The following is a 24,925-nucleotide window of genomic DNA, read 5'->3' on the forward strand; positions in this document are numbered from 1 at the left end:
ATATTTTTGATGGTTCATATATATATCAAAATTTTTTTCAATTCATATATATTTATGAAAAATTGTATGTGTATAATGCCTATTACTAGGGTCCATATATTTTTTCATGATTCTTGATGACTTATAATAATAAGATTCATAATAAATCTTGAAATTGGATAAGACAATTCTTGATAATTTACAATAATAAAATTTGTAATAAACCTTGAAATCAGGTAGTGAAAGGCTTCATCTTTGTTCTTTTTTTAAATTATTTTGGCTATTCACTATCCTTATTTCCATATGAATTTCAGAATCAGTTCATCAATTTCTACAAAATTCCTGCTAGTATTTTGCTTGAGATTGTATTGAACCTATAGATCAATTTGGAGAGAATTGCTATCTGAACAACAGCAACTCTTCCAATTTATGAACACAACATATCTCTCCATTAACTTAAGTCTCATTTAGTTTCTCCCAGCAAAGTTTTATAGTTTTCAATGTATAGATCTTGTACATCTTTTACTAAACTCAACCCCAAATATTTTATGTATTTTTGATACTATTTTAAATGGCATTTAAAATTTTCATTTTACCATTGATTGTTGCTAGTATATAGATATTCAATTAAATTTTGTATATTAATTTTGTATCATACAACTTTGGAAATTTTATTTATATGTTAGCGGCTTCTTGTAGACTCCTTAAAATTTTCTATTTTCACAAATATGTCATCTGCAAATAAAGACAGTTTTACTTCTACCTTTCTGATCCATATATCTTATTATTTTTCTTGCTCTATTGTGACTGCTAGGACCTCCAGGATAATGTTGAATTAAAATGTTGAAAGTATTGGGGCGCCTGGGTGGCGCAGTCGGTTAAGCGTCCGATTTCAGCCAGGTCACGATCTCGCAGTCTGTGAGTTCGAGTCCCACGTCAGGCTCTGGGCTGATGGCTCAGAGCCTGGAGCCTGTTTCCGATTCTGTGTCTCCCTCTCTCTCTGCCCCTCCCCCGTTCATGCTCTGTCTCTCCCTGTCCCAAAAATAAAAAACAAACAAAAAAAATGTAAAATTAAAAAAAAATGCTGAAAGTATTTATTCTTCCTTGTTCCTGATATTCCTGGGGGAAAGCATCTCATCTTTTACCTTTGTGGTGGTTTTGAAATGTAGTCACTGTTTCTCTTATACTCCTCCCCTCAGAGAGTGGAGTCTTTCCCCCTCCCCTTGAATGTGAGCAGTAGTCACTTGCTTCTAATGAATAGATTCTGGTGGAAAGGCTATATGTGACTTCATAAATGGTCATAAATGGTATTGTAGCTTCCTTCTTGCTTTCTCTTTTTCTTGGATCACTACTCTGGGGGGAGCCATTTGTCAAGCCATGAGAAGACTTATGAAGAGATGCATATGGTGAGGATCTAAGGCCTCCTTCAAGTAGTAAAGACCTGAAGGCTTATCCCAACAGCTTTGTGAATGAGCTATCTTGGAAGCAAATCCTTCAGCCCTAATCAAGGTTTCAGATGACGATAATCCTAGCTGATATCTTGAATGCAACCTCATGAGAGAATCTCAGTTAGAACTACTCTACCAAGTTGCGCTCAAATCCCTAACCCTAAGAAATAGTGAGATGTTAAGTGTTTATTGCTTAAGCTGCTAAGTTTTGGGGTAATTTTTTACACAGTAATAGGTAACTAATATAGCCATTAAGTATGATGTTTCCTGTAAACGCCCTTTATCGTATTAAGGATATTTCCTTTCTATTACTAGTTTGCTGAGAATATTTATTACAAATGGGTGACAAATTTTGTCAAGTAACTTTTTTTGCATATATTGAGATGATCACATTCTTTTTCACCTTTATTCTGGTGATTGGTGATTTTCAATGTTTATCCAATCCTTCATTCCTAGGATAAACTTTAATTTGTCATTTTGGTACATCCATACACTAGAAATAACATCAAGCAGTAAAAAGGTATGAAAACAGATACAAGTAACAACATGGATGAATCTCAAAAACACTCTGGTTCCAGTTATATTAAATTCACAAAATACAAAATTAATCTAGGAAAAGAAGGTAAATTTGTGTTTGCCTGGGACTGGAAAGTGTGTGGGGACTGACAGTAAAGGAACAGGAGGGAAGGTGATAGAGATGCTCTATATCTTGATCATAGTAGTGGTTACACAAATGTATAACTCACTAATCAGTACCCTTAAAGTGGGTGCACTTAGGGGCACCTGGGTGACTCAGTCAGCTAAGCATCTGACTCTCGGTTTCAGCTCAGGTCATGATCTCATGGTTCACTTCATAGGAATGAGCCCTCTGAGCTGGAAGTGCAGAGCCTGCTTGGGATTCTCTCTCTCTCTCTCTCTCTCTCTCTCTCTCTCTCTCTCCCTCTCTGCCCCTCCCTGCTTGTGATCTCTCTCCCCCAAAATAAAAATTTTTTTAAATAGGTGGTGCACTTAAATGTTAAGTGAATTATACCTCAAGAAAGTTGACGTTTAAAAGTTTATACTTGAATTCTACAAAACTATATAGTTTCAGAATGTATGTCCTAATCATGCACATTAAAATAAAAATGCTAAAACGGTAGGTGTAGGTTATCTTTAAACATGGTTTTCTGTGTTATACCTAATGCTAGCAATTTGGTTAATAACCACAGTGAGGGAGAAAACACTGGCTTAGTTAATGGATTTAATCTATTCCTGAATCTAAACGGTTGTTAAGTAAAGCCTTCAGCTGTGTGTAGAATTGTTACTGAAATAAGTGTACTCACTGAGCCTGGTTTCCCAGGGTAAAATTCAAGTACGGTTGAGAGATTCAAACGCAAGTCAATTTTCCAAGTCAGAAACCTCTACTTAAGTCATCCCAGCCTAAGAAAAGAGGGTTAAACAGAAACACAATCCATGACTTTTCTGATGGCCTTTCTCTTTGTGCTGACAGGTTTTCTCTTTCAGCTGTGGTACTATTGAAATCTGTCTCACCCCAAACCAGGACTCTTCAGCCTGGAATGCATAGAAGGTACTAACACCAACAGTTGTTTCTAAATAAACCAGCCATAAAAGAGAAGTCATTGAAAAGAGGAATGATGAACATTATCAGTTGTAAGTTACTGTCAGCAAAAACCAGTTATTTATTACTACCTTACCTAATGCGGAGACTCCTCTCCCTTCCCCTTTGCAGCAAATAAAAAGACCGAAGGAAATGAGAGTCCGCCTCTAAACTGATCATTGCACTGGCTGTTCCATCTCATCCTTGCCACCCTCAGGTTGGAATTCCAGAATGATTGCTGTCCCATCCCCAGTTCAGCCCTTCCTCGGTCCCTCAGCTAGTCACTCCAGCAACTGGAGTAGAAGAGAAAGAAAAGGGGTACTGTCAGTCACATTTAACCTTCCTCTTTCTCTCCTCTTTTATTTTGGGGGTAGCATCTGAGAACCCCAATATCTGCCAGCCTTATTCCTTAGTGGAGGAAGTCAAGGAGTCTGCCAGTGTGATGGAGAATGACTTTTACAGGAAACCCAGAAGATGTCTGAAATCAAGGAAGTGCAGGATTCCTAAGGTCAGTGAGCCAAACAGGCTCTAGGAGCCAATAGTGGGAAGTAGGGTGCCATAATCAAAAAGACAGATGATAGCAAGTATTGACAGGGATGTAGAAAACTGGCACCCTTATACACTGCTGGTGCGAATGTAAAATTCTGCAGCTGTTTTGAAAAACAGTCCGGAGGTTCCTCAATAGGTTGGATATAGACTTGCCACATGACCCAGCAATTCCACTCCTAGGTGTACACCCAAGACAAATGAAAACATATGTCCACACAACAAGTTATATACAAATATCCTAGCAGTATTGTACGTAACTGCCCCAAACAGGAAACAACCCAAATGTTCATCAACGGGAGAAAAGATAAATAAAATGTGGTATATTCATATGATGGAATATAATTTTGCAACAAAAAGGAATGAAGCACTGAAACATGCTACAACATGGATGAATCTTGAAAACATCATGCTACATGAAAAAAGCCAGTCGCAGAAGACCACACATTGTCTAATTCCATTTACAAGACATGTCCAAAATAGGCAGGCAAATCATTGAAACAGAAAGTAGAATAGTGGTTGCCTAGAGTGCGGAAGGGGATGGGGAGTTTGGTGGCAGAAGGATTGGAGGTTGCTGTGTTTCTTTTGGGGATGATAAAGTATTCTAAAATTCATTGTGGTGATGGTTGCCCAGTTCTGTGAAGGTACTAAAATCCATTGAATTGTACATTTTGAATGGGTGAATTGTATGCAAGGTGAATTGTATTTCAATAAAGCTATTTAAGGGTGGGGAAAAAAAAAAAAGAATCATGAGCCGAGGGCAGGAATAGAAAGCCGAGGAGCTAGCCTGAAGGGAGGGTTGAAAGAGAGAGAGATGGTAGGCAGGTGGGTGGCCTGAGGCAGCTCCGAGGCTAGTGCTGGGAGTTGCTGTTGCTGGTGTCTGTACACTGCAACAACAAGAGGCAATTATAGGTTGAGCAGAATGTAAAGGACCAAGAGTGGGCATCTACTGTTCTTAGGACAGAAGACTGTTTCTATAGTTGGTATTACAGAACTCCAAAGAGGCTGCTTTTGCAGGGTTCTTTTTCTTTTTTGTTTTTTATACCAATTTTATTTTATTTTTTAAATATAATTTACTGTCAAATTGGCTTCCATACAACACCCAGTGCTCATCCCAACAAGTGCCCTCCTCAATGCCCATCACCCATGTTCCCCTCTCCCCCACTCCCCATCAACCCTCAGTTTGTTCTCTGTATTTAAGAGTCTCATAGTTTGCCTCCTTTCCTCTCTGTAACTTTTTTCCCCCTTCCCTTCCCTTATGGTCTTCTGCTAAGTTTCTCAACATCCACATATGCGTGAAAATATATGGTATCTGTCTTTCTCTGACTGACTTATTTCACTTAGCTTAATTCCCTCCAGTTCCAACCACATTGCTACAAATGGCAGGATTTCATTCTTTCTCAATGCCAAGTAGTATTCCATTGTATATATAAACCACATCTTCTTTATCCATTCATCAGTTGATGGATTTTTGGGCTCTTTCCATAATTTGGCTATTGTTGAAAGTGTTGCTATAAACATTGGGGTACATGTGCCCCTATGCATCAGCACTCCTGTATCCCTTGGGTAAATTCCTAGCAGTGCTATTGCTAGTCATAGGGTATTTCTATTTTTAATTTTTTGAGGAACCTCCACACTATTTTCCAGAGCAGTGGCACCAGTTTGCATTCCCACCAACAGTGCAAGAGGGTTCCTGTTTCTCCACATCCGCCAGCATCTATAGTCTCCTGATTTGTTCATTTAGCCACTCTGGCCAGTGTGAGGTTGTATCTAGTATGGCTTTGATTTGTACTTACCTGATGATGAATGACACTGAGCATCGTTTAATGTGCCTGTTGGCCATCTGGATGTTTTCTTTAGAAAAGTGTCTGTTCATGTCTTCTGCCCATTTCTTCACTGGATTATTTGTTTTTAGGGTATGGAGTTTGGTGAGTTCTTTATAGATTTTGGATACTCTTTATCTGACATGTCATTTGCAAATATCTTTTTCCATTCTGTCTGTTGCCTTTTAGTTTTGTTGATTGTTTCCTTTGCAGTGCAGAAATTTTTTATCTTGATGAGGTACCAATAGCTCATTTTTGCTTTTAATTCCCTTGCCTTGGGAGATGTGTCGAGTAAGAAATTGCTGCAGCTGAGGTCAAAGAGGTTGCTTGCTTTCTCCTCTAGGATTTTGATGGTTTCCTGTTTCACAATCAGGTCTTTCATCTATTTTGAGTTTGTTTTTGTGAATGGTGTAAGAAAGTGGTCTAGATTCATTCTTCTGCATGTTGTTGTACAGTCCTCCCAGCACCAATTCTTAAAGAGACTGTCTTTTTCCCATTGGATACTCTTTCCTGCTTTGTCAAAAATTAGTTGGCCATACATTTTTGGGTCCAATTCTGGGTTCTCTATTCTATTCCATTCACCTATGTGTCTGTTTATGTGCCAATACCATGCTGTCTTGATGGTTACAGCTTTGTAGTAGAGGCTAAAGTCTGGGATAGTGAGGCCTCCTGCTTTGATTTTCTTCTTCAATATTACTTTGGCTATTCGGGATCTTTTGTGGTTCCATACAAATTTTAGGATTGTTTGTTCTAGCTTTGAGAAGAATGCCGGTACAATTTTGATTGGGATTGCATTGAATGTGTAGATTTCTTTGGGTAGTATTGACATTTTCACAGTATTTATTCTTCCAATCCATGAGCATGGAATGTTTTTCCATTTCTTTGTGACTTCTTCAATTTCCTTCATAAGCTTTCTATAGTTTTCAGCACACAGTATAAAGCTTTATAAGCTTTCTGTAGTTTTCAGCATACAGATCTTTTACATCTTTGGTTAGGTTTATTCCTAGGTATTTTATGGCTCTTGGTGCAATTATAAATGGATCAGTTTCTTTATTTCTCTTTCTGTTGCTTCATTATTGGTGTATAAAAATGTAACCAATTTCTGTACATTGATTTTGTACCCTGCGACTTTGCTGAGTTCATGTATCAGTTCTAGCAGACTTTTGGTGGAGTCTGTCAGTTTTCCACGTAGAGTATCATGTCATCTGCAAAAAGTGAAAGTTTGACTTCTTCTTTGCCAATTTTGATGCCTTTTATTTCATTTTGTTGTCTGATTGCTGATGTTAGGACTTCCAACACTATGTTGAACAACAGCGGTGAGAGTAGACATCCCTGGCATGTTCCTGATCTCAGGGGGAAAGCTCTCAGTTTTTCCCCATTGAGGATGATATTAGCTATGGGCTTTCATAAATGGCTTTTATGATGTTTATGTATGTTTCTTCTATCCTGACTTTCTGGAGAGTTTTTATTAAGAAAGGATGCTGAATTTTGTCAAATGCTTTTTCTGCATCGATTGACAGGATCATATGGTTCTTATCCTTTCTTTTATTAATGTGATGTATCGCATTGATTGATTTGCAAATATTGAACCAGCCCTGCAGCCCAGGAATGAATCCCTCTTGATCATGATAAATAATTCTTTTTATATGCTGTTGAATTCGATTTGCTAGTATCTTGTTGAGAATTTTTGCATCCATATTCATCAGGGATATTGGCCTGTAGTTCTCTTTTTTTGTTGGGTCTCTTTCTGGTTTGGGAATCAAAGTAATGCTGACTTTATAGAACGAGTCCGGAAGTTTTCCTTCCATTTCTATTTTTTGGAACAGCTTGAGAAGGGTAGGTATTAACTCTGCTTTAAATGTCTGGTAGAATTCCCCAGGGAAGCCATCTGGTCCAGGACTCTTATTTGTTGCAAGATTTTTGATAACTGATTTAATTTCTTCACTAGTTATGGGTTTGTTCAAATTTTCTATTTCTTCCTGTTTGAGTTTTGGTAGTGTGTGGGTGTTTAGGAATTTTTCCATTTCTTCCAGTTGTCCAGTTTGTTGGCATATAATTTTTCATGGTATTCCTGATAATTGCTTGTATTTCTGAGGGATTGGTTGTAATAAATCCATTTTCATTCGTGATTTTATCCATTTGGGTCCTCTCTCTTTTCTTTTTGAGAAGCCTGGCTAGAGGGTTATCAAATTTAGGGGATGAATGGTGAGCACTGTATTAATATGTTTATTTAGGTCTTCAGAGTCAGGAACCTGAGCTACTCATGCTCAGTTAGAGACACTTTATCTTCACTGATTCCATGTAAGGCCTTTTTTTGTATGTTCCTTTATGTTAATTCCTTTTTACTTCCATAACCTACCAAAGCAACCATTCTAATGGGCATGATGAACATCTTTTTTTTTAAGTTTATTTTGAGAGAGAGAGAGAGAGAGAGCATGAGCATGAATGAGAAAGAGAATCCCAAGAAGACTCCACTGACAGTGCAAAGCCCAACACAGGACTAGATCTCAAGAACCCCAAGATCATGACCTGAGCCAAAATTAAGAGTCAGTTGCTTAACTGACTGAGTCACCCAGGTGCCCTGAACATCTTTTGGGTTGTATGTATACACTTGTATATTGAGTGTTACTGTTTTGTATGCATGTATTCATACAAATATTCACTCTACACATTGTTTTTTAGATTCATCCATGCTGTTAGGTATACCTCCAATTCTTTGCTTTTAACTGCTCACTGATGTGTGTCCAGTACATATTATGTATTTACTGTCCCCATAATGGACATGTATGCAGTTTCCTCTCCCTGCTACCCCCAATACTGTGTGCCATCTGTGAGAATGCTCCTCACAGGCCTCTAGCCCCAGCGAGTGTAAGTGACCGAAGGCCCCAGCTGCTGTGCTCTGAAATCTATCTCTGTGCTTCACCTAAGGTCACACTTCCTGTGGGCTGCTCCCAGGAGGGAGCAGAAACACTAAGACAGACCCATTTCTGGGTAACATGAGAGTCCTCTCATAGCTGATTTTTCCTGGAGGACACCCAGGTGGACTTGAAAAACATTCCTTAGATCACAAGGCAATTGAGGACACTTCCACCAACATTTTTTCCCTCTCTTCTTCATTCAGGACCAGACTTGCATCATGGAATGAAGGTTATCCCAGTCCTCCCAATTTTCTTTCACAGGTACCTCCTCTACTAATATCTTTGGACATTTAATTCACATCTTGGTGTCTGTTTTTCAGATGACCCAGGCTAATCCATAATGCTATATTGAGCATCCTTGTTCATGTTCCTTGATAAAGTTGTGTAAAGATTTCTCAAGGATGTACATCTAGGAGGAAACTTTTGGGGTCACTTGGTGGGGCCAGGTTGCCCCCAGAAGGGGCTGCTGCCCCATCTCTGTTCTCACCAGCAGCACCTAGGGCTCCAATAGCTTCTCACCCCCGCCTCCTTGGGGTATATTCCAGCTAATGTCTGCCCATCTAATGCACACAGTGATGTCTTTGTTTTATTTATTTATTGATTGCTTGGTTGATTATTTTATTTGAGAGAGAGAGCATGCACATGAGCAGGGGAGAGGGGCAGAGAGAGAGAGAGAGAGAGAGAATCTTAAGCAAGTTCCACGCTCAGTGCGCAGCCCAACATGGGCTCCATCCCAGGACCCTGGGATCATGACCTGAGCAGAAATCGAGTCAGAAACTTGGGGCACCAGGGTGGCTCAGTTGGTTAAGCTTCGGACTTCAGCTCAGGTCATTATCTCATAGTTCGAGCCCCACATCTGGCTCTGTGCTGTCAGCTGAGAGCCTGCAGCTTGCTTCAGATTCTGTGTCTCCTCTCTCTGCCCCTACCCCACTTTCTCTCTTTCTCTCTCTCTCTCAAAAATAAATAAATGTTAAAAAAAAAAAGCGTTGGACACTCAAAGGACTGAGCCATGCAGCCGCCCCATTCATCTTTGTTTTAAATTTCTCTGATCACTAAAATTATCAATCATGTCTTCAAATGCTTATTAGTCTTCAGAGATTCCTCTTCTGTAAATTATCCATTACACTCTTTGCCCATTTTTACATTGAGATTGCTTTCTTTATCTTTTTGGTTTCAGAAATTATCTGTATATCCTGAATAGTGAACCATTGCTGGTTTCAGACATTGCAAAATCTCCCAGTTTATCATCTAGTAACTTTATCCACAACATTCTTCATTAAACACAAATCCTTCATTTTAATGTAATCGAGAGTATGGCGGGGAAGGGTGTTTACATGTCACACAGGCAAGTTATCTCTCTAACTTTTAATTTTTCATCTCCGAAATGGTAGTAATATAAGAGAATCACACCCATCGGAAGTAAGTCAGTATGAGGCAATTGGTCAACTAAAAATGGAACATCATAAAATGCCATATATTTGCCAAACATTTTTTTTAACTTAAAACATACAAATAAACCTTTATTTATATGTCCTTATGTAGTGCATAGACCTTTCTTTGGCTAACTATTCTTCACATCTTTTTTTCTTACCTGATCCACACCCATAATACATGGACAACAATTTCCAGTTTGGGACTCTTTAAAGTAAAAGCAAAAACTATGTCTTCTAGATTTTTACAGGTTTTTTCTATCTTATTAGAATTGTTCTTATTCATATTTAATTAAACAGAATGGTTTTTTTAATCATATCATTCCAAAACATTCCATTTAGTTTTCTTCAGAAAAACTCTTCACACTAAGATTTAATCAGTTTATGTGCTATTTTTTCTTTTTCTTTCTTTCTTTCTTTCTTTCTTTCTTTCTTTCTTTCTTTCTTTTTCTTTCTTTCTTCCTCCCTCCCTTCCTCCCTCCCTCCCTCCCTCCCTCTTTCTTTCTTTCTTTCTTTCTTTCTTTCTTTCTTTCTTTCTTTCCTTCTTTCTTTCTTTCTTTCTTTTTGAGTTAGGGAGCGTGAGCAAGGGAGGAACACAGAGAGGGAGACAGAGGATCTGAAGCAGGCCCTGCACAGAGAGCCTAGAGCCTGATGTGGGGCTTAAACTCACAAACCGTGAGATCATGACCTGAGAGCCGAAGTCAGATGCCCAACTGACTGAGCCACCCAGGCACCCCAAATTTATGTGCTTTTTAATCAAATCGCACAACTGTAACAAGTATGATAGGCACAAACAGGTTTGAGAACAAAGACATTTCTTTTTAAACATATGCGTCAACATGCCAGGGCAGAAGCACACGGGTGAACCAGAGTCCTTAGGAATAAATATTCATGTGTCCTTGGAATTCCTCCTTATTGGTCATGGAGGAAATAAGTGGACAGTCTTGTAGAATCTGGTGAGTTGTTTTAGTAGGGTCTACTCACCAATTTTCACCATTATCTACCTTTTGGCTAGTTGTGCTGAACACTGCACCTGACACCTAGTAAGTGCCCAGTAATTGTTCATCATTAATAATACTAGACCATTGGTCTCATCCCTGGATAATCTGTCCCTCCCTCTTTCCTCTCTCCCCTAAAAAAAAATCTGGCAATGCAATGTGCTGGAAGCATCTGGGGATGTCTCAGTTGGAGAGTTGGTACTGGTATCTAGTGGGCAGAGGCCACATATGCTGATAAACATACTACAATGCACAGGACAGTTCCCATGACAAAATGTCAATAGTGCCCACATGGAGAACCCTTCACTAAACTGCATGCTTCAAGAGAACAGGAACCATACAGGTGTTTATTCACAGTTGTACCTCTAGCATCTAACACACTTCATGGCCCATAGTAAATATTCAATAAATATGTGTTAGCACATTCATGCAAACTGACTACATGAGTGAAACCCTTTCGATATAAGTGAGAGCACACCCACAGAGCCAGGCTCCAAGACTTCAAAGGGAGCACAGACCCCTTTCCCAGAAAATTAGTTCAGACCACTTACACAACTTAAGTGTCCATCGATAGATGAATAGACAAAGAAGATGTGGTATTTATATACAATGGAAAATACCCAGCCATAAAAAAAGAATGAAATCTTGCCATTTGGAACAACATGGATGGAGCCAGAGAGTGTTAATGCTAAGTAAAATAAGTCAGACAGAGAAAGACAAATACCATATGATTTCACTCATATGTTGAGTCTGAAAGCAAATCAAATGAATAAACAAACAAAACAGAAACAGACTCATAGACACAGGAAACAAACTGTCAGTTACCAGAGAAGGAGGGGTTGAGTGGGTGAAATAGGTAAAGGACATTAAGAGGTACAAACTTCCAGCTATAAAATAATCAAGTCTGGTTGATATTACATACAGCATAGGGAATATAGTCAATAATATTGTCATAACTTTGCATGGTGACAGACAGTAACTAGTAACTCATCTCATAATGTATAAAAATATAGAATCACCATGATGTACATCTGAAACTAATAAGATATTGTATTTCAGTTATACTTCAATAAAAACAAAACACAACAAAATACAAATATCTATAATGTTCCAAAGAGACTGGACTAGAACACAGCCCAGTATTCTTTCCACTAGGATGCCCTGCTCCTAAGCAGGTTATTTAAAGACATATGAAAATGATTTTGGTAAAGTAACACAAAATAAACACATTTCAAATGGGTTGGCATAAAAGGAAGCTGCACAGCACACATGTTAAGGACTTTTTTAAATGTTTATTTATTTATTTTGAGAAAGAGAGAGAAAACGAGTAAGAGTGCAGGGAGGGGCAGAGAGAGAAGAGAGAGAGAAACCCAAGCAGTTCCATGCTATCAGCACAAAGTCTGACATGGGGCTTGATCTCACGAACTGTGAGATTATGACCCGAGCCAAAATCAATTAAGCCAATGCTTAACCAACTGAGTTACCCAGGCACCCTCTAAGGACATTTTTAAAAAATGTTTATTTATTTTGAGATGGGGGAGGGGCAGAGAGGGGAGAGAGAGAGAGAGAGAGAGAGAGAGAGAGAGAGAGAGAATCCCAAGCAGGCTCCACATTGTCAGTGCAGAGACTGACACAGGGCTTGATTCCACAAACCGTGAGATCATGACCTGAGCAGAAAAGTCAGACCCTCAACCAACTGAGCCACCCAGGCACCCTGCTAAGGACATTTTTATGATCACATTCCAGAATGTTAAATTAGAAAATCACAGAAGTACACAACTAGTCATCTTTTCTTTGCTTGGAGACATTTCACAGAGAAGTTTTGCATGTGGTCCTGAAATTTCTCTGCTCATTCAAGTTTTGGCTATTCTTTTTGTGGCATGGATCTACAGAACAGCAAATGCCATAACCTTTAGTTCACGCATGACTGTCGCCTGTGTCACTCTGTGGGATTCAGCCAGCCTTGGCAATCCTCACGGATGGATGGAAGGGGAGAGGCCTTGGATACATCTGGGTTCGTCCCAAGGGGTCAAACACAAGGGAGGAAGAGAGAACCAAGCAGCTGCAACTACAGACAGCCTGAGCAGGCAGTTGAGCTGGAAGAGAAGCCCAACGGGTATGTGAAGTACAGGAATGGGGCACTCAAAGTGGAGCACACTTAGAAGTTCAGGACACCAAGCCAGCAGTCTGTCATTACTGGGGCTGTCTGTGATTCTGATCCTTGGGAGCTGGACTGGCATAGCTGAGGAAGGCTCCTGTTCTAATGGATGGGGTATCAACCAAGTTATCAACAACAGGTTCAAATACAGAAGCCCAGATTCAAAAAATGGAGCCTGTGAAGGGCGCCTGGGTGGCTCAATAGGTTGAGAGTCTGACCGGCTCAGGTCATGATCTCACGGTTCATGAGTTGGAGCCCTGCATCGGGCTCTGTGATGACAGCTCAGAGCCTGGAGCCTGCTTTGGAATCTGTGTCTCCCTCTCTCTCTGCCCCTCCCCCGTTCATTCTCCCTCTCTCTCTCTCTCCCTCTCCCCCGCCCCGACTCCATCAAAAATAAATAAACATTTAAAAAAATACTAAAAGAAATACTGTGAAAGTAGATGGAGAATTCAGGAATCAAGTAGATACTGCCTAAGGATCTCTGTGGATCGGTTATGGATCAGCTGGAGTAGAGAGACTGCTCTGTGGGGAGATAAAAATGAAGAAACCAGGCTCCGGACTGGACAAAAAGAGACAAGGGGTTAACAACTGTCAGGAGGCTGTGGGATCTTTGATTGTTTCTCTTGCCCCATTGTGAGCACAGTTACAGGAGCACTGGAGTTTCTGGGCTCCAGAACATTCCCTTCCCATATGCTGCCCCAGAGTAGATTTACAGGTTATACCACAGAGCTATTATTAGAGAGAGAAAGGAAAACTTGAGAAACTCTTTGATTGAGATTTTAAATGTTTATAGTATTTTTTGCAATTGATTGTTAGTCGACTTCTTTTGCTCCCTGGTGCCACCTTGCACTTGCACTAGCCCATGGAGCTCTTTGTACACAGCCAGCCCTGACCTCCTAAACTTATGAGCAATCTCCTTGAACAAAACCCACTAGAGATGTCTCCACGGAGAAAGGATGAGACAAACAGAGGGAGGGATGGGAATCAGCTCTAAGTGAGGTTTAAGTTGGAAGAACACTGAAAAGGAAGTTGTGTAAAGAGAATGCAGGTGTGCTCTGAAGCATTTTGTGGTAGGATTGAGTCCCCCTGTGTATACACCCTGTGTATTTTTTCAATGCTGATCTACAGAGAAATGAATAAATGAATGGTCGAATGAATAAATCAGTGAATGAACCAAAGAATCAATGGACTGATAAATGAATGAATGATGATGATAAGAAAATGGCAATGAACAACTATCATTACACAGATTTGTGTGTGTGTGTGAAGGGAGAAGAGTTCAATGAGTTGATGGGTGTAATCAGTAAGCAGAGGGCTGCTCAGGCCCTTCCAGAGGGATTGGTGACAAACTACAGGAGATTCACAAGCACCAAAGTGCCTCCGAAACCCTCACCCCTAGGATGGCTACAGACATGTGTGGCAGGTGCACCCTCATAGTGGACAGCTGTCATGTTCAATGCTCCCCTTCCCCCATCCAACCACCAGGTGTGGAACAGAGGGGCCCAAGTCAAAGGACTCACCACTCAACCAGTCCTTTCTCCAAGAATCCCTTATGTTAACTCTCTGACAATGCGAGAGAAACAGAATCACAGAGGATATAACTAATGTATTAATTCAAGTGAAATTCCATGCCTCTGAAAGATCAGCTACCCAGCATTGGCCACAATGATACTGTACACGTGTGCCATACAGTGGATGGTGAAACTGTTAGCTATACAGAATGAGATGACCTCCAGCTCGATTTTATCTAGCCAATCTATTGGGGAACAATGTATTCTAATGGCCTATTGTGGCTGACCTTTTCAGATTGAATATTGAGTTCTCAACTGATAGACGGAGTGAGTACCAGGATCACCTGGGGAGCTTGTCAAACTTCACATGCCCCAAGAGTCCTAGCCCCGATTCTGGTACTCCCTGCCTGAGATATCAGCTACTAGATAGACAGCAAGGAATTAGATGTGAAGTTGTTTGCACCCAATACAAGGTCTACCATTTAATGTGGCTCAGTATGTAGTTCTTGAAAAAATGGATGAATAACTTAATTTAGTTGTTTTTTTAACCATAGAATTTAGAGGGTTTTTTAAAATTTATTTGTTTATTTTGAGAGAGAGAGCATGTGGGGGGGGGGGGGGGGAGAGTGAGAGAGAGATTCCCAAGCAGGCTCCGTGCTGTCAGTGCAGAGCCCGACTCAGGGCTCTATCTCATGAACAGCGGCAAGATCATGACCTGAGCCGAGATCAAGAGTCAGATGTTCGACCGACCAAGTCACCCAGGTGTCCCTAGAATTTGGAGTTTGAAGAGACCTTCTAACTCAGTCAAACACCTTAATGACAGAAATAAGGTCCAGAGTGGTGACGTGATTTGTCCAATATCACACATTTAAATAATGGCTTAGCATGGCTACTAAAATTCGAAGAGTATTCAGAGTAGTGAGTATAAAAATGTAAGTTAATCAACAAACATAACTTTTCTGCAAAAGGCAAAGCAACAGTTTGAGAGGACTGGTCAGATGGTGTGATTGAGAGGGATAAAGAGACATGCAAGGATCACACATCAAATGTAGGGCCATGGATCTGTCCTATCTTTAGGTTCCTGCCCTCCATATTCTGAAAAGACCTACTGCCAACTAAGCCTGTCCTCCAAGCCTAAGCCTACAAATTACAGCAGATGGGCATCATTTACCAGGGAAGTATTTCCTTTAGCAGGAGAAAAGGAATCAGTGTCAAATGCCAATTTGGTGCCTCAAAGATTCTGGAAGAGATGTTCATTGATTGGGAATGATTTAGATGAGATTCCATTTCAAGACCTATGATCTCTATTATGAAATTCCTTACCACCATTAAAACATCTTTTCCTGAAGCAATAGCGGTATCAAGAACATGGCTATCAATTTGAGAGGAAAGACTACTTATTTCTAAGGTCGAGAGCCAATAAATCATTCAACATTGAAACAGCTACTTCTTTTTTCACTGGGCAAAGGCCAAAATAAAAATCAGAGCCTCTCCTTGCAGGTGAAATTCTTTCCAATACTTCATACTCCAAGAGCCTATGCATAAATCTACTTGGTTTTAGGTTGCCAGAGAGCAGGATGTTATTTTAAACAAACATACCACCGGGAGTGACACTTTCCATGGGGCCACTAAGATACCACTTAGCGAAGAAAATGATGAGGCACAATCATCTTCTTAGACTCTTCTTTGGTGATTGAGCAGCTAGAAGGAAACACTGATTTGGAGAGCCCGCAAATTTATCAAGCAAATGCCTTTTGATAGTAGGAGCACTTTATGAAACTGGGCTCCATGAAGTTCCATGATATGTCTTTGGATTCTATCCATCCACCCAAATGGTTTAAACCAAAATCAAGTGCTGCCATATGAAATATTTTTAAAATGTGTGTTTGATCCTGATTAAAAATGTTTATGGCCACTATATTTCCAAAAATATCTCTTGTGTATGCCAACAATTGAGCCCACAATCTATGTTATCTGTGCCCTCAACCACTTGCACTGTTCTTCATCTTTGAAACCAGCTGTTAAAGGGCATTAAGAGTGAGGTCACTTAGCCTCCAAAGAGGATCATTTGACAGTGCTACACAAAGTCATCCACTGATGAAAGATAATAGTCTTTGCAACTGTGTGTGGCCTGCACCATTGCACAATGTCATTGAGACCAGAGAAGTCACCAGGGACACCTTTCTGAAATTAAAACATGCATTCTACTGCCTTGTTTTCCCTGAGAAAACTGATTTGTGAAATCCACCAGTCACATAAGGTTTAAAAACCTTCAGACGGCAAAACTTGCAATATATACAACAAGTTTCATCCTAAGGTAAAATTATCACTCATATTTTCACAACTCTGGCGTTAATAGTTAAAATAATAAGATTTTAAGGAAGTTTTTTGTTTTTTTAAATGTTTATCTATTTTGAGAGTGTGTGTGTGTGTGTGTGTGTGAGCAGGGGAGGGGCAGAGACAGAGGAAGAGAGAGAAAATCCCAAGCAGCCTTCAGGCTCAGTGTGGAACCCAACACAGGGCTCAATCTCATGAACTATGAGATCATGACCTGAGCTGAAATCAAGAGCCAGACGCTTAACCAACTGAGCCACCCAGGTGCCCCAAGGAAGTTTTTCGAAGGCAAGTAAGTCCTTAGCAAATGTGAAAATAAAAAGTTTCTTGACCAGAGTGATTTCCACAAAATGTTAAATGCAGCACTTAGGTTAATATGTGTCTGAGTATTTAACTGCATCCTTCCAGGCAGATCTCAACATAAAAAAATATGGAAGAATGGCAAGAAACCTGTTTACCCCAGGAGAGGCTCACTTCTCATCTTAATAGGAATTTCAGTTGTAATAAACTTGCTAAAACTATTTTAGGGTGAGAGATTAATTATAATTCTAAATAACGAGACATTTTCTTCTTCAATTGGTCATGATACAACAATTATAGTTGGCAAGCTCTCCCTTGGTCACACTTATAATCTATGACATTAAAATATAGCTGTGGTTTAGTCAAGGCCAATGAAATCAAGCAACTCTGTACTGGGTGTGGAATGAAATGTTATATTAGCAATTCCACTTTAATGAGTTTATCTTAAGGAAATAAAGATACGAGCAAAGATTAATGCACAAAGATATTCATAGCAAGACCTTTCTTTCTTTCTTTCTTTCTTTCCTTCCTTCCTTCCTTCCTTCCTTCCTTCCTTCCTTCCTTCCTTCCTTCCTTCCTTCTTTTAGAGAGTGAGCAAGCAGGGGTGAGGGACAGAGGGAGAGACAGAGGCAGGGAGAGGTGCCCCAGCAGGATTTGTGCATAAGAAAAAATTGAGAACAATTCTAATGCTTAATAACGGGTCACTAAATAGATCATGGTACTGCCATAAAAATGATGATTTTTTTTCCTCGTGGCTCAGTTGATTAAGCAACCGACTCTTGATTTCGGCTCAGGTCATGATCCCACAGTTCATGGGACTGAGCCCCACATTGAGCTCTGCAATGACAGTGCGAAGCCTGCTTGGGATTCTCTCTCCCTCTCTTTCTGCCCCTGCCCCACTCTCTCTCTTTCAAAATAAATAAATAAATAAACTTAAAAAAAAGACAGATGAGTTTATTTTTAGAAAAAAAATTTCATATACAGAGAAAATAGTCCAGAAGAATATATGGTATTATTATATATGGATTATATTATGGGTTATAATTATGGGTTATCTTAACTTTCTTCCTTCTTTCTAAGTTTTCTACAATAAATATGTAAAGACTTACATAACTTTATTTTTAAAAACACTTTTATAGAAAAGAATAACAATGTTAGAGGCCAAAATGTTATTTGCCAGATGTTTGTCTTAGATACCTGCAAGGCCTCCTTCCTACTTAAAAAGTCAGGATGGGCTAAGAGGATGAAACAGATAAACCCAACATCTCAGTGACTAAATCCAATGAGAGGTTAGTTTTTATAAATGCGATGGTACAATGCAGCTGTTCCTATGCAGCTCCCTTAAGCAGTTCTTCTCTGATCAGTGACCCAGGAACCAAGGTTCTTTTAACCTGTTGGCTTCACTAGACCCTTTGCATTAGATCGGCAGGGAAGGGAAGAGAGAATTTGTAGGGTTACACAGAAGGTTTTCTTAGCCAGTACCAGATATAACACATAATATCACCCAAATCCATTGTCCAGAATTCAGTCATATTGCCGTGTCTAACTGCGAGGAAGACTGAGAAACATGTAGCTATGTGACTGGAAGGAAAAGAAATTATTTGGTCATCAACTAGCCCATTGCAGCCACACTACCATAACCAAGATGGGCATGACTTCCACATGATCACTCTTCTTGGTACATGGAGGTGAGGGTGAGGCATCCTTCCAAGAAGTAGAAAATGAGGAAATGAAAATTAACATAGCTGAAGCCAACTCAAATTCATGAAATATATCAAAATCTCACCTATTTGAGCAATGAACAGGAGATTAGATGGACTTTAAAAAGGAGGGCATTCTCACCTATGCCCTATATTCTGGGACTTATTTTTTTCAACCCCAAACTCATGATCACAATACCAGAATGGAATGTTTCATGCGATCTCTGACAGAAATCTGGATTGGCTACATGTAAATGACTGAGGATCTGATAGCACCCAGAACAAATTGGGCTGACTTGAGTCCAACCTTTCAGAAACATGATTGTACCAACAGAGCTGAAAATGTGGCACAAACATTAATTTAGCCCAATATTTTTAAATTTTATTTATTTGTTTGTTTGTTTATTTTGAGTGTGTATGTGTGTGTGTGTGTGTGCGTGCACAAGCAAGGGAGGGGCAGAGAGACAGGGAGAGAGAGAATCCTAAGCAGGTTCTGCACTGTTAGCGCTTGATCTCACAAACCGTGAGATCGTGTCCTGAGCCGCAATCAAAAGTCAGATGCTTAACTGGCTGAGCCAACCAGGTGCCCCAGGGTAGTCAAATATTTAAGATGAAAGCTAACAAAGTGAAGCACTCTATCTGAAGAATAAGTGTGTGAATAAAAAATGATCTTCAGAAAATCCAGTAAAAGAGCTAGAAAAGAGGAAGAATTTGGCAGTTTAGTCATCACTATTCAGGGAGAGACATTAAATTATATTCATTGAACCCTGTGGCTCTCATGCTTATAAATATTTCACACATATTGTACCATTTAATTCTATAACAACTCTATGAAATAGCTTCTGTTGTTGTAGCATTCCAACAGATGAGGAAACAGATGGTCAGGGAGTGCAGGGACCTTAAAGCAGGGATCTGCTTTAAGTTTTCAGTTTCTAAGCACTGGAGTCAAAAGTGAACCAATGGTTTCTGACACCAGAAGCTGAGAGGCAGTGAGCTCACTGCATCACATGGGACATGAAAATCATGGTTACCCAAGAGGTGTATCCTATGGCAGGACAGGAATAATTCATCAGGTCCCACCTTAGCCTGAATGAAATATTTCCCCATTCAGTTGTTCCTAAACTTGGGTGGTGTTTTCTGTGAGCTTATAAAATTCCAGTTACCAAGCTCCATCCAACCCCTAACACCTCTAGTAGTACAATTCAAGGATTCATATTCTTACAAAGCTCCTATGGTGATTCTAATATGCAGTAACATTCAGAAATTCATACTCCAGAATCTCCCTTCTTTAGCTCTGATTCATACATTTGAAATATTCTATTGAAAAATTCAGCCATGTGGTTGATGGGATAGGGTATCCTAGATGATATACATAAAATTCTACTCATAGGGAAATTTGTTACTCTTTTGTAAATTAAAAGGTTAGCTTTTAATTTTGTAAATTCATCTTTTAGAAATTTTATCAACTGTCCCACCCCAAATCTGTCCATCTCACTTTGTAGTTTGGGTAGAGGAGCCAACAGTCCAAGAGTTTTCCTGGTATTAACACTGTAAGTTCCACATCCCAGGAGATTCCTCTGGTCAAACTGGTATGGTTGGCAGGGTGACCAATTCATCCTGGTTTTCCTGAGAATGCACCATGTTTTCAAATTGAAGGTCCCACGTGCTGGGAACCCCCTGAGTCCCAAGCAACCTGTGTCAGTTGGTCACCCTAACTGGCCACAAACCACTGCCTTCCTATGAGACCCTGCATAGTCTGATAATACCAGACAAATTCTCTATTTTATCGTTTACTAAAATATATATTCCCAAGACTCAATGATTTCCAGAGTTTTTAGGAAATAAGGATTTTGTTCCTAATGAGACCTCATAAATATTAAAACATATAGCATAAGGGTGCCTGGGTGGCTTAGTCGGTTGAATGCCCGACTTCAGCTCAGGTCATGATCTCACATTTTGTGAGTCTGAGCCCCCCATCCTCCTCTCTGCTGTCAGCGACAGCTCGGAGCCTGCTTCAGATCCTCTGTCCCCATCTCACTCTGCCCCACCTCCACTTGCACGCTCTCTTTCTCAAAAATAAATAAAAAACATTAAAAATAGAAAAATAAAACATATAGTTTATGGAGCACTGTGAAGACTTATTCAGAGAAAAGAAACTCCTCATTAAGGACTTCTCAAAAATGGAATGCTCTGTAATTTCCTTACATCCTTTCATAAATAGGACTGAAAAAGCAAACCAAAGATATGTTGCTATATAGGTCCAAATATTAATAGGACGGGATCCAAGAGTCACATCATAAATGTGATCATAGCAATTCCGAGGTTCCTGGAACCTGCAAAAAACTTAATGTCACCAAGTGTTCCTCTCTGATTAGGAGTTCAGGCTTCATTCCCCATCTCTCACATAAGCAGGCTATGTTTCAAATGAGTGACCCAAGACAGTGAGTTTGCCTAATAGATTTCCACGTTGCTTGTGAGATCTTTTCTTTATGCAAGAATGCTGGGTCAGTCGTTTATACATTAACACATTTGAATATTCATAAACAGTATCTGCTTTAATGTTCCCAAACTCTGCTTCATGAATAATTCACATGTTTGACAGCAACCTATGTTATTCAATTTATTTAAAGACTACAATCAATATAGCATGCTGCTCCAAAACATAGCAACCAGTCCTTTAACTATAGTGTGCTTCAAAATTTCTTTCCAGTTATTTCTCCATCACACTGAACTACAAATATAGGGTAATTACTAATAATTCTATCTCCATTTTGCATGTCACCACAATCAACATATTGATTGCTTTTTGATTATAATAAATGGTTGGTTAAATTGAAGGTTTGCGATTAAGAATGTTAAGCTCTGATATTTATTTAATTCAGCTGCATCAATTTAGGCTCTACATGGTAATTTCATAAAAGCTATTGAGAATCAGAGTAGTTATTTGAATCAAGTTATAAAGAGAGCCCAGTTTCCTCAGGAGAATCTGGCATTTGAGTAAATTACACCAAGTAGGGGTTTGGTTTTGCCTCTTAGAGCATACAAATCACTCCAGCATTATGCTCATTTTGATATGTAAATATCAAAGCAGAGAAAAACAGGAAAATTTTTTAGGTTAATTTTTTACGTTAGGATTTAAAGAAGCAAGTTTCAGAGAAAGAGTAAATGAAGCCTTATTTAAAAACAAACAAACAAACAAACAAAACAACTTCATCCTCAACTGGCTGGGTGACGAGAAAAACAAGAATTATAGAAGAAATATGACAGAATAGTCACTTTGATAGAGAATTTGAGAAATTATCAAGATTTTGGCTTCAGCCAGGAAACCCATTTCAAAGAACTGAAAACCCTCAATGTTTTAGAATCCCTTAGGAGGAGATACCAAGTTTTTGTATAAACCAATATTGCAGTTACAAAGACCAGCCCAAACTAGAATAATCAGTGATTGGAAATTCTTGATAACATCATGAAGACCTTTCATCTCCTCTCCTCTTATTTTCTTTGAATGGCCATCTCTCAACACCTTCCTCATTTACTTAATTAAGAAATAAAGTATGTTCCATCGAAGACTGTGTCCCTCACCTCCACTAACCAAAAACATGAAGAAGTTATACAGAACCAGCTTTCATATTTTCTTAACTCTAAGGCATGTATGTTTTATACTGTAATGTTTCTGAAATCAGGTTGGGTAGTAAATATATTCTTTCCTTATTTTTCCCCTAAAAGCTGTTGTTTATTGCATAGTCTCATGATTCTTACTGTCTTAAAATGAAACTATGGTACTGTTATTGCTCATGGGCTCATCTAAACTAGATTCCTCTTGGAACTATAATCAACCAGGGCCATGCCTGACTTTGTACAGAAAACTAAGTCCCTCCTATACATAAAGCCACTGTGGAAACTAAGTCTTCCAGATGCCCTACTTTTAGTACAACATGGTTCACTTCCATGTCACCTTTTTTGTCATCTCTTCTCTCCTAGACTCTTCCTCATACTATTTTGTCCTTCCTTTCTCTTGCCTCAACCACTACTGTTCCTCTTCCCATTGTACTCTTGGGAAACTACTTATGCATAAATTCCACAGGATTTTCAACATCACCAAGTGTTCCCTAAGTATCTTGCCTAACCTGAAACCCAGACCTTTCCAAAGAAAACGTCTTGCCTTGACACCGTCTGAAGAGTTGCTTCTTAGTTTGCTATACCTGATGTACTCTGAGGTCAAAAGATTATCTTGACAGCATCTTCCTTAAGCAATGATGCATTCAGGGCATTATTCTTCCATCCTTGAGTAAAATCCTCTTTTCCTTGAAGGCCCAAAGCCTGGCTTTACTGTCTTCCCTTCCTCATCTCTCTTATTTGTTGACCTCCTCAAATGTCCCATCATTCACTGTGAACCTTGGCTTTTCATCTATCATCTCCCTCTTTCCCCCAGTCTATCATCATCGATGGTTCCTTCAATGTCTATATGAAAGACCCATCCAGTGCTTCTTTACTTATTCAACTCTAAATACCATCACCTTCATCTATTTCAGTTGACATACATTGGGTCCCACCACCACCTAAAATTATTCCACCTCTATATGCCATTACCTGGATAATAATGTCCTATCTTGTTTTCTCATTCTGGAATGCACACTGTTTGTTCTTGACTCTTGTTTCTTCATTCTCTCTGCATTTACTTTTCTATCTAATCTAGACCCCACAAATCACTTTTACCATTCTCCATCCAGTTTCCTCTACTGCCTTCTTTTTTGATCCTTCCATCACACATGCCCAGGAAAACTCCATGACTGAAGTACACAACCACTTGCCTTTGTGCTCCACACCTAGTCTGTTAGCCATGATGGGAAAAAAAAAAAATTATACAAACACTTATAGTCAGGCCACTCGGAATTCATGTACTCCAAACAGGTTCTCAGTGGGTGTATGGCAATCCTTCTGTTGTCTGGGTAGCTTTACTCCCACTCTACAGAAATCATTTGAAACTTCTCCCTCCTTTTCTTAATCTATATCCCAGCACTTCTCACTCTCTGTAAGAGACTTCACCTTAAGGAAAATAGAATTCATCATTTGGAAACACCTTCAACTTTGTTCTACTCAATGCACAAATTTACTTTTGTCTGTACCTCTTTCTCCTTTTCTCCATTGCCAAAATGGGAAAGATGTCCTGCCTTTTATCCAAATCTATTCTCTCTACTTGTAATCTGATCTCATTTGGTTCTACCATCTCTCAATATTGTATCTTCACTCGTACCCTCACACTACCGCTCTCCTGAAAGCGTTTAAACAGGCCCTAATATTTCCCATCTTAAAAAATACACCCATTCTCAACTCCACATCCATTCAGGCTCTCTCGTCCTTCAAAAAGGTATCTGCTCACTATCTCCTCTTCTTCACCTGTCATTTATTCCTTGGCTGCTGCAATCTTGGCTTTTCACTCCACTGAAGTGGCTCTCACTGAGATTCCAATCCATATTGCCAAATCCAGGGGACTCTTGCAAGTCTGTATTAGAGCTCTGTAGCATTTGGCCATATTAACCATGTCATTCTTTTGAAGATCTCTTCCCTGGGCTTCTGTAAAGTCATGGTCTCTGTTTCCTTTCTGCTTCCTTGGCCACTTTTTTTCAGTCTCTCTCTTAAAAAAAAAAAACAAACTTTTTTTAATGTTTATTTTTGAGAGAGAGACAGAGCACAAGCTGGGGAGGGGCAGAGAGAGGGGGGGAGACACAGAATCTGAAGCAGGCTCCAGGCTCCAAGCTGACAGCAGAACCTGATGTGGGGCTTGAACCCAGGGATTTCAAGCTCAGGACCTGAGCTGAAGTTGGATGCTTAATCAACTGAGCCACCCAGGCACCCAGTTATTAACCTCTTTCTGTAGTCACCTCTTCCTCTGTCCAACCTGTGAATGTAGATGACCCTCAGAGCTCTGTTTTGGACCTTTTCTCTTCTACACTGGATGATCACTGCTATTTCTATGCCTAAAGTATCATCCACACTGTGTCAGTTCAAGTTTTCCAAGAAGCATCCACCAAGATGTGATTAGATATGCAAGAGATTTATTGGGAGAAATATCTGTGAAGGATAAAGGAGAGGCAGCAGAAGTAAGCTGGGAAAAGAATTTAGATCATGATATCATTTCAACAACTCACCTATGAAAGAAGAGGGTAAAGGAAAATCAGTAGG

General features: G+C 39.6%; 1 protein-coding gene across 1 annotated transcript in view; it reads right to left on the minus strand.

Annotated features, from left to right (window-relative positions):
• The window catches only part of MIER3 (MIER family member 3), a 135,758-nt gene that overhangs the window by 48,675 nt on the left and 62,158 nt on the right, over window positions 1–24,925 (minus strand). Inside the window, exons 4-5 of the mRNA XM_053223137.1 lie at window positions 24,140–24,377; window positions 3,122–3,317 (exon numbers count right to left, since the gene is read on the minus strand). The gene's annotated coding sequence lies outside the window, so the exon portion shown is untranslated. The remainder of the gene's footprint in view (window positions 1–3,121; window positions 3,318–24,139; window positions 24,378–24,925) is intronic.

Source organism: Acinonyx jubatus, chromosome A1 (assembly GCF_027475565.1).
Source record: "Acinonyx jubatus isolate Ajub_Pintada_27869175 chromosome A1, VMU_Ajub_asm_v1.0, whole genome shotgun sequence".
NCBI classification, from domain to species: Eukaryota; Metazoa; Chordata; class Mammalia; order Carnivora; family Felidae; genus Acinonyx; species Acinonyx jubatus.